The following is a 16691-nucleotide window of genomic DNA, read 5'->3' on the forward strand; positions in this document are numbered from 1 at the left end:
GTGTGTTTTCGTGGAAAAAAGTGACTCGCCACCGCCAGGTTCGCTAGTATCTGTAGAAAGTAGCGTGTACGTGTTTGGATTTCTACTTCCACTTCTGTTCTGTGCTCAGAGGGTAAATATAGAATTCAGCACGAAGGAAGGGTAAATGGAGGGGCCTGAGAATAAACCCATGCTAAAGTCACTTAACATCGAATGGCTTGATTCTACTAAGATTCGAACTCACGACCACTCGCTTGTCAAAGCAGACTCGGTAACCTTGCGGCTACGGAGCCCCCCACTGCTGGAATTTAGCTTGCAAAATGTCTGCAAGTTTCTTGCATTTCGCGTCTTTGATGCAATTTGCAATAACTCCGTCAGGGCGAACTCGACGCTCCTCCAATGAATGTCAAAAGATTGTGCCCACTTGTGCTCAATATCCGCCATTATCGCTCGTGGAAAGCTGGATAGGAAAAGTTTTCTCAGTGTACAAAAAGGTTTCACTGTCCGGGTAGAGTGACTATATACAGAGTGGCGACAAGTTACCCAAATGTATGCAATGCGGCTTTTCCAAGGTTTTTCTTTCTCTTTCCTGCATACGCGTTGGATAGGTCATCTGCTCGATTGGAATGACACTGACAGATATAATTATCATTCCAATTTTGACATTGTCGCCACTCCCCGCTTACGAAAAAGTCGGATGCCTGGCAGAAATCGAACAGAAAAAGTTTTCATTTTTCGCTCGATTCTCTTTATGTCAAATGTGACACTTTGAGGCAGGAGAAAAGTGGTTCGTCAGTTTTGCAGTTTCGGGCAAAAGGTAAGAGAATAATATGGAACATGACAGAGCAGGTATAATTTAATTGTTGACCTATTTATTGTAATACGCTTCCTGCTGCTACAACCCTCCAAAAAGGGAGGGAGAGCTGAATCGATACAAAACTGGTTTTTATTCGAAACCTCTGGCAGAAATCGAACAGAAATCCGGCAGAAAAACCGCAAGGCGAAATTTCTGCCCGAATCGGATGTGTCATTTCTGCTAGTTTTCACGGGTGACGGCGGCCAGAAATCCGGCAGAATGTCTTGCAGAAAAAGTTTTTCGCTGCCAGATTTTTGTTCGATTTCTGCCGGACACGCCTAAGCGGGTCTGTATATAGCACCCCATCGACATCTCTATAACGAGCTGCAGTGAACGTCAGCGACAGCATGTCCTGGGCTCAAAATTTGACAGCGGGCCCAAATCAGACTGCTGGCAGTTGAGTGAAACGCAGTGCTGACATGCTATCTCATTTCCGCAAACACGAGATGTTGGCAGCGAAAACATGGTTGCCTGCCGATGGGGTGGTATATAGTCACTCTACGGCCGGGAAACAGTAAATCTGGCATCTCTGCTGCAAACACCCCTCGTTGAGCACTGGAAAAGCAAATTACAAAAAAGTTGCTTGAAAAATTATGTGACAGTTTTAGATGATTCCACAAGTTTTTTAATTTCGCTCGATAGCCGGAAGTATTTCTGTTTTGATGGTTTTCTGATGGGAATTCGGTCGGATTTTCGAGCGAATCCTTTGAATGTGTGGGTGCGCGTTGCGTGCCGATCCGGTGATTTTGCTTTTAACACAAACCGTTCAGTCTCGTTGTAATGTAATGCGAGTGGTTTTTGCGTTTGTCGAAAGCAAATTTTGTTTGCGAATGAATATCACGCGTACGTGTATATTTACTATACCAAAAAATTCGTTATTCGCGAAACTGAATTTATGATTCATACAAGAACGGATGGTTCAGTCGATTTTACGTGTTAACTACAAAACATGCATAAACACTTCAAACGAGTGCAACTGAAGTTATCAGCATGGGAAGACAAATGAAATACAGATAATGTGATCACGAATGGTTTTCTTTACCTAACAAATAGTAATTTGTGAGATTTTATAGAATAGTAATGCTATTTAACGTATATGTTATCTAAACCATGCAAATTTCACAAAAGTTATGAAAGCGAATTTGGATGGTGTGACATCAATCGGAACACTTGGCGGAAGGAAAATGTTATAAATTTGTTCGCCGCCATTTTATTTCATTCAAGATCGTAGTCGGATTACTCGTCACCGCACTGGTTCGTTGGTACAGCCGAATGTAGCTGTCAGTGCACGACTACCACTATAGTTTCTGCCAAGGATAGAATTTTCGGTGTAAAATTTTCTGCACTATTTTCAAGAAATACAGGTTGTAAAAGTGATTATTTCTTGGAAAGAACGGTTTGCAACGATAGTTAATGATGTGTGCTTTGTCAATTATATGCGGTTTCCAGTGAAAAATCAGGATTATATGTGGAAAAGTGAAATATAATTTTTTGAAATTTCGTGCTTGGAGATTGACTTGCACTGATCACATACACAGCGAAAAAAAAATTGGAAGCAAAAAGAGTATACACACAACTACTGCGGGTGCTGCGTTGAAATCGAATCGACTCGCGGCGCCTTTTGGGTACGTGTTCGCAGACATTGTTTGTGATTGTGTGTGTGTCGCGCAAGGGTCAAGTGAAGCGCCTGTGTTCTTCGCTAGTGGCTTGTGTGTTGTGCTGCTGGGGCCGTACTTTTTAATTACAATTTCATGTGGATTATCTCACTAGAAACACAGGTAATTAGTAACAATGATGTTTTCAACACCAAGGAATATCTAATCATTTGAAGTTCATTAGCGATGCGACGGATTTGACCTAAAATTCTGCGAGAAAAAAAAAATGTTAAAATGCTTGTCGAATGCCGCCCGCCATGTTTAGCTCAACGAAAACTGAAAATTGATTTTTTGTTTGAAAAACGAATATATATTAATTTATCCTAGCTTTAATGCTGGACAATAAGAAGCGATATAACTATTTTTGAAAAATTTTCTATCTAAAATTTCAGAAGAATGAATAAATGGATTGTCCAATGGTAGTGCTATGACTAGACGGCTATCAAAGTATCAAGCAAAATTTTCTTTCTTCCTGCTTGCCTCTGGTTTCTTCTGCTTGTAGTAGTACAATGGTAATGTTGCTAGTTGCTGTTTAATGCTGTCAGCGGTATGCGCATGTATTGCGTGTGCATGAGTCATTTTTTGTTGTGTTAATCTTCGGCTTTTCAATCGGGAAGTGTTGTAAGATTAATTCTGGCTTTAGTTTTCGGGAGGTCGCATAACCAACCCTTTTGCATGCATTATGCGACCTTTTGAAAACTAATACCAGAATTGATTGTTCAACATAGACAAGAGCTATATGCATTGTTTCTCATATTGAAAAATTGTAAAAGTTAATAAAAGTTTATCTCAGTTTGTATCCGCTGATTATACTTTATTATATTATAGCAACATGATTTACGCGTTTTACTAGGTTGACCATTATTTTGAATGAATGTACGACAACGAAGTGGTACTAAAAGTATATCAATGTTGAATAAAATAAACTTTGATTAGGTTTTTGATTTAACTCCAATTTGATTAGGTTTATTAAAAATTATATTAAAGTACACTGAAGTCGCTTTTTACGCGGTTTTTACGTGACTATTTTTACGCGATTTTCGGAATTTACGTCGTTTTTTTACTCGGTTTTCGGAATTTACGCGGATGTGCTCAAAACGTTTTTCGCGATGTGTTAAAATCCACAGTTTGTTTACGCGAATTTTGGAATTTACGCGGTTTTTTTACTCGAAATTCGGAATTTACGCGGGACATCCTTCGCGTAGAAAGCGATTTGAGTACACATATACATGAATGCCAAGTATACCGTACGAAAGTTTGTAGTACATAACTGACAAAAATACAGCGTCCGCTTGCATAAATGAAAATAGTTGTGAAAATGCTCAAAACCAAGGATGAAATAAAAATCGCTTATAGTAATCAAGAACAAAAACGCTTAGATTCATTGTGTTCTGTACAGACTATGGTGAACCATATATCAGATCATGTTCAATGCTAGATTACGTTGAGTAATATAACAAACAGACCATCGATTGTGCGTGCGTGACAATACAAACAACATGAGTAACATTTTTTCTCGCATCTAGGTAAACTGGAATGCTGGAACGACTGCTAAGAAGTGATAAGATAGCAAAATCTTGTTTGCAAAGCTAAATATGTATTCACATTTTGTCATTAACTGTACAGATCATGATCTGTGCGTGTGGCGATAACTCAGATTTGATCAAAATCACTGGTTATGCATTTCGGAAACTATTGCTATTACAGTAGGATTTCGTATTTGGCAAAGCGAAACCGTGCCAAAATCGAGACCCTTTTTCGATATGAAAAAATTTAATGTGAATGCTTTAGAAATTGACTAAATATCATTAATCAACGATTGCATCCATTTTTATGTTTAAAAAGTCCGCTAAAAGCTATCCGTTCGGTGCAAATAAGTTAATGACCCCTGCGGTAAGACGTAGTCCTACGGCAATAAAAATATTGTTCGAAACCACATAACTTTTTTTCACGAACATACTGAGTGCATCATTTCTTCGTTATTTAAAGCATGTACGCAGAAACTGATTGATATTTAAGCACATTTTTGAAGGTAAAATATCTTGTGTTGCCAAAAACGAATACTTTTGTTGCCAAAATCGAGGCATGCCAAAATCGAACCATGCTAAAATCGATATCCAACTGTATAACCTTTATTAGAGTGACTATATACAGAGTGGCGACATGTCATCCCAAATGTATGCAATGCGGTTTTCCCAAGGTTTTTCTTTCTCTTTTCTGCATACGTGTTGGATAGGTCGTCTGCTCGATTGGAATAGCATTGACAGATAATTATCATTCCAATTTTGACATTGTCGCCACTCTGTATATAGTCACTCTAACCTTTATAATAGAATTTTTCAACGGAGTTTACTAATACTTTTTCAAAACGACTTAAGTAACATTGAGAGACTCTTTATGTCTCTCTTTTCCGATTATTATGGCAACATAGATGTGTTTTAAAGAAAACTCTGAACACTTAGCCAACTATTAATTTTAGCAACCGATTCCTACAAAACTGATGTGTTAAAGTGCATTTCGGCACCAACTTTTCAAAAGGGCCAATCTGCAAAATCGAGACAAACCGAATGAGGGTTATTGGGAGCTTGCCCGAAGTTAAACGCGGTCTAAAGGAAACACCGCGCTAGAACTGTTGCCAAAATGTTGTAAACAAACATGTTGTTCAGGTAACTGGGTTGCCAAAGGTAACTAAAACTTTATGATTTCTGTGTAAGTTCTTCCAATAATATCAAAATCGACCCAGCAACCATGCAAGAGCAATTCATTTTTGAGCAGCGCGGTGGATAACTTTCAATGAAACTCACAATATTTTCTGCTGGAATAGCATAGGAAAAAGTCGAACGTTTTTTTATGGGATTTTCACTTCGCTAGCAAATCTATACAGGGCTTTACGTACTTTTGAAAAAGTACCCGAGATTTATGGGGGAAGAACCTATAATGTGCCCCCTTAAGAATAATTGGCTATATCTATCGTGCTTTTCAAAATCTACGTTACAACTATGAGTATGTTTAGTATTTGAGTGGGATTTTGAGTATACCATACCATTGATACACCTACTCTATTTTGCAGAAATTAAAATTATTTCCGTAGTTTTCAAAATATTGGATTGTTTTATGAAATACATTGAGTTTTGGTCTTCTGGTGCACTTTTTCGTTTCTGCAAGGGGCATATTATACCGCAGCTGTGGCATTATTCTCCGCGTAGTTGAGTAGCTTGGAATTTGGAGGGCGTTAACGGCGTTCTTGTTAATCTGAACACAGCGAATATATTTTCGTGAACAAAATTTTTGTTTCAAACAAAAAAAAACTACTCATGAAATTGGCAGAATCGATGACAACTAAATTCACCTTAATAATTTATTCCTCCCATGTTTTGAAAGGCAAACTGAAGTAAATAAATTTAACTCAGATTTGTTATCCTATTTTTATAGTTACATCTGCAGTGGGCCATATTGCACCATCGTAAAAAAAACAAAGCCTAGGTGCTACATTCCATTATCGAAACATGACCTGTTTTTATACGACAGACTTCGTAGCCAGCTGCTAGAGTACAGGACAATTGCAAGCCAGTTGCTACGATCCTATTGACGCGCCATCGCAAGTGAGGCATATTGGCCGCATTCGAGATTCGACATGTAGGGAGAAATATTAAATAATAAGCGATGTTTTTTTTTGGTTTTACCATCGCCATGTTCATCATATCTTACGCCTCAAAAATACGTATGGAATATCACTAGTTTTCGTATGGTGAACATTCTTAACGATCTATTGTTTTTATTGATACTTGATGAATAACCATATCTAATATCAATGGACTCTCGAGAAAGTTACGGTGTTAAAATACTGCTAACCCATTGGTAATAATTAGTTCTACAAAGTTCCTTTTTCAAATTTTGCTTGGCAAAGACGATACTGTCAAATGAATCAAAATTGAGTCAAAATGATCAAGCTGACTACGAAAGAATATTAGTCTACGTTTTGATAATGTTCACGTATTTTCTGTTCTCTGGTGTTTTATCTGGTATTTCCTAGTCAATCGCTAATCACTTGATGCATATCACTGCTCAGTTACGCTGCCATATTGTTTCACAATAATTTTAAAAATGCAAAAGAATATACACTACTTGTGAAGTACGAAATCCATTACAAAATGTTTAGCCAATTTTGCACCTAACTAATCATAAATTAATCAAAAATTATTTTTAACAAAATCTTACGAGAAAAGTATGACATTCTGTTCTATTTTCAACCAAACTGAACATCTTGCGAAAGACGTGCCAAAATCCGCAGACTAGTGTTACAATCAAACTAATTGCACCTAATATGTGAAAATGAGATAAAAGTGAAATGTGAGAGGTTATTTTTTCGTTCAATTCAAAGTTCGTGCCCATCCAGCATTTTGAATGCGCGTAGAGAATTGTTTGCTTCTCTACCAGTACCAACACATGAATATTAGCTCTATTTTCAACATCTATTCACTGGATAGACTTTAATGCTTGCTTAGCAAAAAATCATTCCCTCAGTTCGTTTCCATTTTTGTCCCTTTTACGTATTGGCCGACTATTATGTTAATCGTTTCTTTGGAAATGTATCAGAAAAGGTAAACAAAAGCCCTCGACATGTGATGCGCGAGAGCAAAGGTTATTTACGAATGCGAAAAGACGGCAGCACTGACAGCGGCGTGTTCTTTTTCCTTTGATACACACATCAGGTCGAATGCGACACTCACTCAAACTGTGATAGACTATCGTGATCGCACTATCACAAGCACAACATGCAAGCACGGGCGGCAAAGGCGTAAGTCGCATTGTAAAAAGGGGCCAATCGAATATTCTGGATGAGAGCGCCTGACCGTGTCGTGCCAATTGAGTGCAGCTGCTTTTTTGATATTGTTGGGTTTTCGAAGTTCTCAAGAACATGTCATGGAAGATGCATGATTGCTTTTTCTAATGCACTACAAGCTAGAGGCTCTGTAACTCGCATGAGGTTCTACACACAACTATGCTGCTAAACTATTAAATTGAAATATTTTTCTGAAATATCCGTAATATTATTTGCTAGGAATGAGCGTATCACTGTCTCAAATGACAAGCTAATGTTTATCTTGAAATTTTGATTTTCGCACTTCGCAATGCACGGAGCTTTGATTGAGCACTAGGCGGCGCTGGGATTTCCTTGCAGACTACACAAAACACAACCAATCACCAATACCCATAACTATGTATGTACGTACAAGATTGTCTATACGAAATTCTGCATAACTCAGCTACTACACCAACTGTATATCTGCTAGTCAATACTGTTCGTTCGAATGTATGATTAAATAGCGGAAGAAGTTTCGCAAGATTTGTTTTCAAGGAGACTTCCCAGGGAGAAAGTAAATATTAGTTCACTAAAATTCCAGACCATTCAATGCCAAAATAGTGTATTCGGTTTTAGCACGTTCATTTATGAACCGAACGTACACTTGTTCATGATTCCATGCTCAAGTGAAAGTTTAAATACGAGACAGTGTCTGCGTTCACTTTCACAAGACGTCTCAAACATGCGGCGATTTTATTACAACACAGTAGTTTGCCAAAAGTAATGATTAACTATGTATATATAGGTACTTTCTACTATAAAAATATTTTTACCAGTTTGAATGCTTTTGTACTTAGTAATTGTTAAAAGAAGGAATACAGTTAAAATACAAAAAAAATCAGAGGGGTTGTGTACAAGTTATGACCGCATAGGTGACGCAGGACTACGTAAAGGGCCAAACAGAATGCTGCGTCAACGCATCCGTCAGCAGCAATTTGACAGTAAACCCATGGGAAAACTGTCAGAATAACGCTGACGGGCGCGTTGACGCAGCATTCTGTTTGGCCCTTAAGTCCCTTTGTAGTGATAGTCTGATAGTAGCATGTATCCACGCATGTAATAATACGATTCTTCATGTACATCATGCTACATGCAGCACTCCCGGAAGAAAATAACCGTAGCATGAAGATAAAAATTATGGTAACAGTAGGATACAAAATACAGTAAAAACAATAAAACTTATTGTCAGAAAAGATAACTCAACCATCAAACTTATTGTAGTCCACCATAACTTTCTTGGTTTTTAGAGATTTTACCATAAAAATGACGGGTTGTTAAGTATCTTAACAATAAAAAAATCTACTTTTTCGCGAACAAAAATGTTCATTTACAGTGAAAGTTATCGTCCATTTATGGCAATTTTTTTAAGCGGAAAAACAAAATATAATTAAAAAAGGCAGTAAATGTGTGATGAAATATGGCCAATTCTATTGCATAAAATATGAAACAAAAATATGAATTAAATTTGAATTTGAGACACTTTTACAATAAATTTACCATAAGTTTCAATGTTCACAAGTTTATACTACAAAATTGAATGTAATTTTTTTACGGGTTTGTTGAGACTAACTGCAGGTGAAGAAAATTCGATTGCTTTTAAATGTAATAGCGCCTCAAATCTTACTTCAACATCAAACACTATTTACGTATATATGTGTTTTGATAACATCAAAAAATTGTTATGTTAAAATGGCTTGTCTATGCCTGAAATTCAAATGAGAAATTCAAATTTTTGCAGGTCGATAATGTTTTAAATGTTTTTATTTATTTTCATGGTTGAAAGCAAATGAAATATTTAAAACTATTCTCGATAAGTGAGTCGCTGAGTTTCCTCACTTTGAGAATTACTGCGTCACGTCACATGCACAAATATCCCTTCAGCCCGAGTAAAACAACAGTTCCGAACAAATTCTTTCAGCAGGATGAATGCAATCTGGCAAAAGGAAAGGGTGGTCGCTCACTTTTCTATGAAGTTTCACTTTCAGGACATCAAATTGGACCAGATTTAATGTTTAAAGGTGATATCGGTTGAATGAATGGAGTGGTTTTATAAACAAAATTTTTTACGTTCAGGACCTCAAATTGGACTAGGTTCAAAGCGAGGCTGGGAGGAAGCCTCCCAGTTGGTTTCGAGGTATGGCCTAATAAACCAGTCGTCGTATGTTCGAATCTCGGCCGGGAGAGGCTGTTGGAGTCAATAGGATCGTAGCAACTTGCCCTGCAGTTGTCCTGTATTCTAACAGCTGGTGGCGAAGTCTGTCGTATAAAAACAGAAGATCAAGTTTCGATAACGGAATTGAGCACCTATGCTTTGCTTTTTTTAATATTTAAACTATAACTCCGGTTGAAGAGGAGGAGTGGTTTGACGCTAGCATATTTCCCAAGCACAGATTGGACTAAGTTTCATCGCATTCGTAAGGAATTTTGTTGGGACGAGGAGACTTTGTCACTCTTTCTGGCGTACTTCCCAAGCACAGATATCAAATTGGTCCAGGTTCAATCGTCGCAAAGAATCTTCGACCTGTTGGGACGGGGAGATTTTGTCACTTTTTCTCTAAAAATACGTTGCAACCAATCACGAAGCAAAGATTGTCAGAGCGACAAGGCTTCATTATTTTCAATTTTCCAATAGTGCGGACTCTGAAATCAATAGGTTTCTACATTGGGGTTGATGCGTATTTTTTCCGACCGATTAGTGCAAAAATATTCAAAATCGATCGAGGAACTGCTAAGCTATTAGCGCTCAAAACCTATCATTTTTCGTGACGCTCGCATTTTTCGTTTTTTTTCGGAATGACACCCTATCTCAAACCTTGCCCTAAGACGTAGTCCTACGTCAAAAAACAATACAATTAATAAATACAATTAAACTGTATAATTATCCAAAGGAAAGTTTTGCCTGGTTGGTCATTATTAAATACTAGCTGACCCGACAAACTTCGTATTGCCAAAAATTAAACTGTGTTGTACATTAATCGTGAATCTCGGATTTGTCACAATCTAGAGTTTTGCAAGTTTCTGAGGAGTTCAACCTTAGATAAATTCATTTTGCCAGTTACGTAACTATAAAAGCATGGGTAGTTTAATATACAAATTTGCAATTTTTCCTTGCAGAACAATTCCTAGAGAACAATTTTCTCCATTGCTTAGCCAGATAAAATAAAGCGAATAGCAATATTATAGTAGCGGATAGTAATAGAGGTCAGTAGACCTAGGAAAACAAATAAACCTAGATAGAGGTGATCTCTGCGGGGGGGCTGTCCACCCGCAGTGGCTGGCGCTTCCGACGGCGGGTTGGTGAAAACAATCGCGGCCTGCGGCCGTCTCGCTCTGAATCATCTAGCTAGTGTTATTATAGGTAGTTTTTGGTGGTCTTGTTATTGGCTAATGTTTTATGGAAGAGTCTAAAATTTGTCGAGTTCGATTAGTTTTTGAGTTACGCAAAAATTACTGTTTTATTTGTATGAGAGTCCTTATCCCCTTACCACAGGGATGAGGGGTCTCAAATCATAAAAACCCCCACATGCCAAATTCGGTTCCATATGCTTGATTAGTTCTCGAGTTATGAGGAAATTTGTATTTCATTTGTATGGGAGCCCCCTCTCTTAAGGAGGGAGGGGTCTTTAACTATCATAAAAACCTTCCCTGGTCCCAAAAACCCTTGCCTGAAAATTTTCACGCGAATCGATTTTGTAGTTTCCGAGTCTATATTTTCTATATGCCCGTGCTCTGTATATCAGTTTATCTGCTCCACCACTAAGACTTTCATTAGACCGCAATCACTTCTTCTGGTGATTGGCGACGATATCGCATGAAATTTTTTGTTTGATGTAGCACGCTAGGTTTGAAACTGGTATGCTATTGACAAGTGTTAACTGGCTATATACAAACATTTATAAACAATCGCATGCAACTAATTGTAAAGCAAGAATTTAAACATCAAAACCTATTTTCGGATCAGACAGTGGCAAATTCGTACTCATAAAAGGAAATGTTGAACTAAAAACCCTTTCCTAACCACCACAAGGACGCGGCTTGCGTCGTTATTGATCTATTCAAAGACGAAGCTACCGAATTGTTGCTTATTGAAGGTTGTAAATTATTCCAAAATGTTTGCCGTATTTCTCTGTGCAACTTTACTACGATGTGTCTGGTGTTCATACTCATGCTCAGATCTGGTCAGTGGTGTCCTGAATACAAGAATACAAGATACAGTCAACCAAAAAAGTATTCGGACAGCAGCGCATAAAATTTTCTTTTAGTAATTTTGCACAGTATTTTTGCAAAGAATGGTAACACATATTTTTTAAAACAATGTTTAATTAAAGCATATTATATGCACAACAAAAATTCGGGGAAAAGCTTTCCGTTTTGAAGATAGGGTGCATATAGTTTGAATTCCTCAAAAATGCAGCCAAAAAAGTATTCGGACAGTTAACTATTAGTTGAAACAAATGTCCTTTCTCGCTCATCTACTACCTCGTAGGACCATTTACATTCTTGATGACCTGTTTTAATCTGTTTGGGATAAAATTAACAATTTTTCAAATATCCCTCTGTGAATTGCTGACTATTTTTTTACAAGAGCTCGGTTTAAGTTATTGTGATAAGAAATCGAATGATTTCTCATTTAGAAATGAGATTATCTAAAAAGATGTTCAAAAGGGTTCAAATCTAGACTGAATGCTGATGTTTCGGTAGCTCTAGGACAATTATATGGTGCCTACCGCTTACAATTATCGACAGTATGTTTAGATTCAACATCCCGGTACAATATGTATGTACCACACAATTACAATTTTGCTTTAATTTCACCTAAAATTATTCAGATAGTTGAGTTTACATTTAGTTCTATCCAAAAATATATATCTTTGGTGCCTCGGAGCTTAGAGTTAGTAAGGGGATGTAAATGGGATAGCAGACCTGGTTTGGATAGCGAAGGAGCATTCTACAATGATTACGGGTAATAATAGAGGTGATAAGGTAGCAGATGGGAAAACTTTACATTTAATTCACAATAATAATATTTCTAGCGGTCGGTTTTTGGAAATTGGTGACGGATTTCCGTTATAGATACTGCGCACTAGCTCTTTTTGGGCTCGAGGTTTGGGAGGCGGGTGCGACTCTATATTTTAAAGCTTCTGTCGACTACCGCGAACGTCCAGGTCGTGCTGCGATCATTTTATTTTGCAGACCTGTCTTGGGACAGTGGTTAAATGCCGAGGGATGTAAGAAGAAATTTGCCCTGATAAGTTGATAGCCAAAAACGATCCGAAATTTGTTTTTATATGTCGACTAACATTTGAAAGGGGCGGATAAGCCAACTGTCAAACAACGAGTGAGAGTTCATTTTCCTATGCTGCTCCAGCAAAAAATAACTCTCACTCGTTCTGTTTGACAGTTGGCTTATCCGCCCCTTTCAAATGTTGGTCGACATATTGGTTCGTAAGTGGTTGTTTGTGTTGGAAAATTGATAGCGGGCGCGCGGTTGAAGACCGGTGTTTGGTGGCGCTGACGAATCATCCATTTCTTCACTACTCATTTTACAACTCAAGCAGTACAGGACAGAGCACATTTATAAATTCGATCTATCATTTTATTCATCATCATCATCATCATCATCACTTTATTTAAAATATGAAATTCCGGCCATTCGCAGAGAGATCTCGGAGTCAGTTTGTGGAGTCCGCGCTGGGCCGGAACGCCTCCGCCTGCGGGCATATTTCGTGTTGGCTCTACTCCGCCTGCGGGCATAGACGTGTTGGGGCTCTACCAGTGTTTTAGTGGGCGACACTGCCTGTCTCGTCATCAGGTAGGACTGATATTTGAGGTCTGCCTGACACTTTGTTGACATCACAAAAGGGCCTGGCGCAGACTTTTATACGCTATTAAGCGACCAGCTTGATAACCCGAAAAAAAGGGAAAAAATCACTACAAGAGAGATAAGACATCAATTTGATGTGTGTGTGAGATAATGTGTCAGTTTTTCTAATTTATTCTGTATTTTCAACAGTGCAAAGTTGTGATCACAAAAGTCTATCACAAAATTCAATAAGAAATATGTAAACAACTTTGTAATTTGTTTGTTTTAAACTGAGCGTATGAAATATAAAACTTGCGATATTTTGGCCTTGAAACCATTCCAAATGACGATTTTGAGTTTCCCGACACATTCGAGCCATAATATAATGGATTACACACATTTGGTCCAAATTTAGGTATACCCGGGACATAATAGGTTAATACATATGCATATACTTTTCCTAGATGTGTTAAGTTAAAATTTTGTAGGAATTTAGCCGTTTTCAACGCATCCGTCAGCGTCCATTTGACTTTTAGCGTAAAATATAACTAATGACTATCGTCAATTAGTAAATGTTGTAAGTATTATAATCAATTTCTTTTTTGTTTTTTTTTTCAGCATTCTTCGGAATCCCAATAAATTGTGATGGTATTCAGCTGACTGCACAAGCCCTCGTGAGACCCGTGTCGGTACGTAATATGAACTCATAGGACTATTCAATTCCACATCTTGCGCGGTCTTCCTCCGGATGCTTGGGATATGAAACGTATCTTTTTAAATTTTCAAGACTGAAAAGCTCCATTAAATAGCATCATTTCAAAATTTCATTCATTCAAATTAATATTGATCAGCTCGTTTCAACTAGGAATTAAAATTTGTTAGCGAAATTTCGTTGCATTTTTTTAGCACTAGAGTTACATTATTTAAACCCTAAAACAGTACCAACCACAGTTATTCACAAAATGTTATAATACCCGGAGTGATTTTCGATTAGGGTGCAACTAGCAAAATTAATACAATGAGGAATACAATGAGGATGTACATTTTCAAGTCGTAATTTAAATAAAAGTCAGAAAAATCGAGTTTAAAGACATAAATTGGTGTAGAATGAAGCAATCATATGGTTTCCAAACTATACTGCATTAGATCTGTGCATTCATGCTCATAATCTAAGTTTTGTAGTTGAACCCCTTGAAATGAGCCTCAAAGCATTTTGACAATGAGATTCGCCCGGTGCTGTTTCGCCTTGTTTTGTTTTTTTATGTAGTTTCGCCTGTTTACATCAGGGACATGCGATGGAAGCCATGCTTTTGTCGCCAACATCCCAGCACATGCGAAAAAGAAACAGCAAGTCACTGCGTACGTCTCACTCGATAATGTTGGCAGCAAATTCATCTGTCAGGCGGGCGCTTTTTCTAAATAGCGCCCTTCGTTAAGTCGACTGTCAAACACCGTTTGTTAAGATATACGGATAGCACCCCGCTGGTTTACATGCGCCTGTGTTTTGAAAACAACGGAGTTTTGCTCTATCGCCTGTCTACAAAACGATTTGTAAATAAGCCTGTTACTTCGTAACAATGAAAGGGGCTAAATAGCAAATTGTCTTCTGTTTTGATTAAACACTTTGATCGCCACTCACTTTTTTTTTCAAATAATTCTATCGCTTACCACAGAAGAAAGGAATCTTGCCATAGATATACATATTATCAGTCTTTTTAAGGCTGATGGCATAATAAACCGATTTGTTTACATTTTGCTAGTTGCGCCCTAATCGTGAATCACTCCGGATATGATAAGGTTTTTCAATGCAGATTAATTCTGAGAGTATAACAGTGCAAAGTTTACTAAACATCGTTCCCTGGCGAAGCATTCTTCTGCCTTGAGTGGACATTCATAGGAATGTGATACACCTAGTTTTAACGCTGTAATAATTCTTATAATTGATAAACAAAATGCAGGGAGTTTGAGCATAACTTTAGTTTTGCTATACGTTTATCTTTTTCCCGCAAAACTGGATGAGCCCATAATTTTAGCGCGCGTTTGGTATTTTGGCAAACCTGATTTCGCGCGGGCGCTTTTCGGTGGAATTTTTCTATCTTAGCAGCTTTTAACTGCACTCACACTACAATCATCGATTCCTTGACTACCTGTAGGTAGTAAAGTTTAAATTTTGAATTAAACTTAATTTACACGTCGACTCGGCGCAAGTAATTTTTGATTTTATGCTTGCGTGCACGATGCAAAGAAACACGTCCGTCTGCACCACAAGAGGAGCTTTATGAAGAGTAAACTTCCCCCGCAGCACCGTTTAGTAGCGGTCACGGCATGAGACCGAGACGATGGTTCGTTGCACTAATATCTGTGCAAAAATTGGTTATTTTTTTCTCACACACTTTAAAGCGCCTGACGACGCGCGTTTGCGGTTCTCTTCAACACCGGCTAACAACCGACCGAGGCCAGTTTGATTCATTTTATTCGCACGTAGGTCGGTTCTCGATTCTCTTTGCCGCCCGTTATCGATTGTCTCCTTTTATCATTCACTTTCGTGTAAATACGAGGGAACCTGCGGCTGCGATGGTTACTCGGTCTCGGGTAGGGAATACAATTTAGCTCTTGATACTAGCACACTCATAAAGCCTGTGTAGATAGTTGATGACGACGCTTCCCCTGTGCCGAGATGACGTAAATGAGTATGTGCAGTGCTGACTTACCGACAATCGGGTAGACAACTCACCACACCATACAAACAAATTAGGTCCAGTTATTCTATTTTGCTTTCCTCTATAAGACACGGTAGTTGTTACAAACTTTGCTAGTGTGAATGGAATCAGCGGCACAAACACGTTGATAGCTTTGTATTTTTGAACACTTTCGGTGGTTGAACGTGAAGAAAAGACGCTACATCGCATGACTTCAAGTCGATGAAGCAAATTTAACAATTTTAAGTTTAATATTTGTTGTAGCTCAATCAGTGGATGAAAATTAGTTTACTAATATGTGACTTTATTGTTGTGTTATGTAGTTTATTGTTATACAATGTGCAATGTCCCACAAATCACGTTTAATGTAAGATCTTGACCTTGAGTGTACATTGATCTCGCATGAATCAAGTTTTGGTTCCTCGTTTGCTACTGTGATATCGCGATTCTTTTAATAATAATGCGTTTGTGTGAATGATTTCGTATTGTGGAATGCATTTCTAGTAGATTTGACCAAAAGCACAAGTCAGAAATGTGACAGATTGGTTGTCTAGAATATATGACTGGTAAAATTTTTAAAACCATTGGCATGTGTAGAAAACTTGAAAGCAAAATGGATAACCATCGTCTCCAACAGTGCAGCTGCAGTAGGACAGCCTGCGACAAAAGATGCTAACCTGTCCTGTTTGCCGAATGTGGCAGAAAGGATGCAGAAGTGGTAACCTAATAATGTGGTTTTCGGGAGGCTTGTGCTGGTGTGAAATGAAAAATCAATACCCTGCATTTAACTTTGTGGAAAATCTGTAAATAGGAATATATTATGCATTTTTTGTAA

The 16691-nt window shown here is 37.9% G+C and overlaps 1 protein-coding gene across 2 annotated transcripts in view; it reads left to right on the forward strand.

Annotated features, from left to right (window-relative positions):
* Positions 1 to 1461: 1461 nt before the first annotated feature.
* Positions 1462 to 16691, forward strand: part of LOC128744240 (homeotic protein female sterile-like) — a 41482-nt gene continuing 26252 nt past the window's right edge. For both annotated transcript variants that reach the window (XM_053841092.1, XM_053841093.1), the window contains exons 1-2: positions 1462 to 2613; positions 13776 to 13846. The gene's annotated coding sequence lies outside the window, so the exon portion shown is untranslated. The remainder of the gene's footprint in view (positions 2614 to 13775; positions 13847 to 16691) is intronic.

Source organism: Sabethes cyaneus, chromosome 3 (assembly GCF_943734655.1).
Source record: "Sabethes cyaneus chromosome 3, idSabCyanKW18_F2, whole genome shotgun sequence".
Lineage (NCBI taxonomy): Eukaryota > Metazoa > Arthropoda > Insecta > Diptera > Culicidae > Sabethes > Sabethes cyaneus.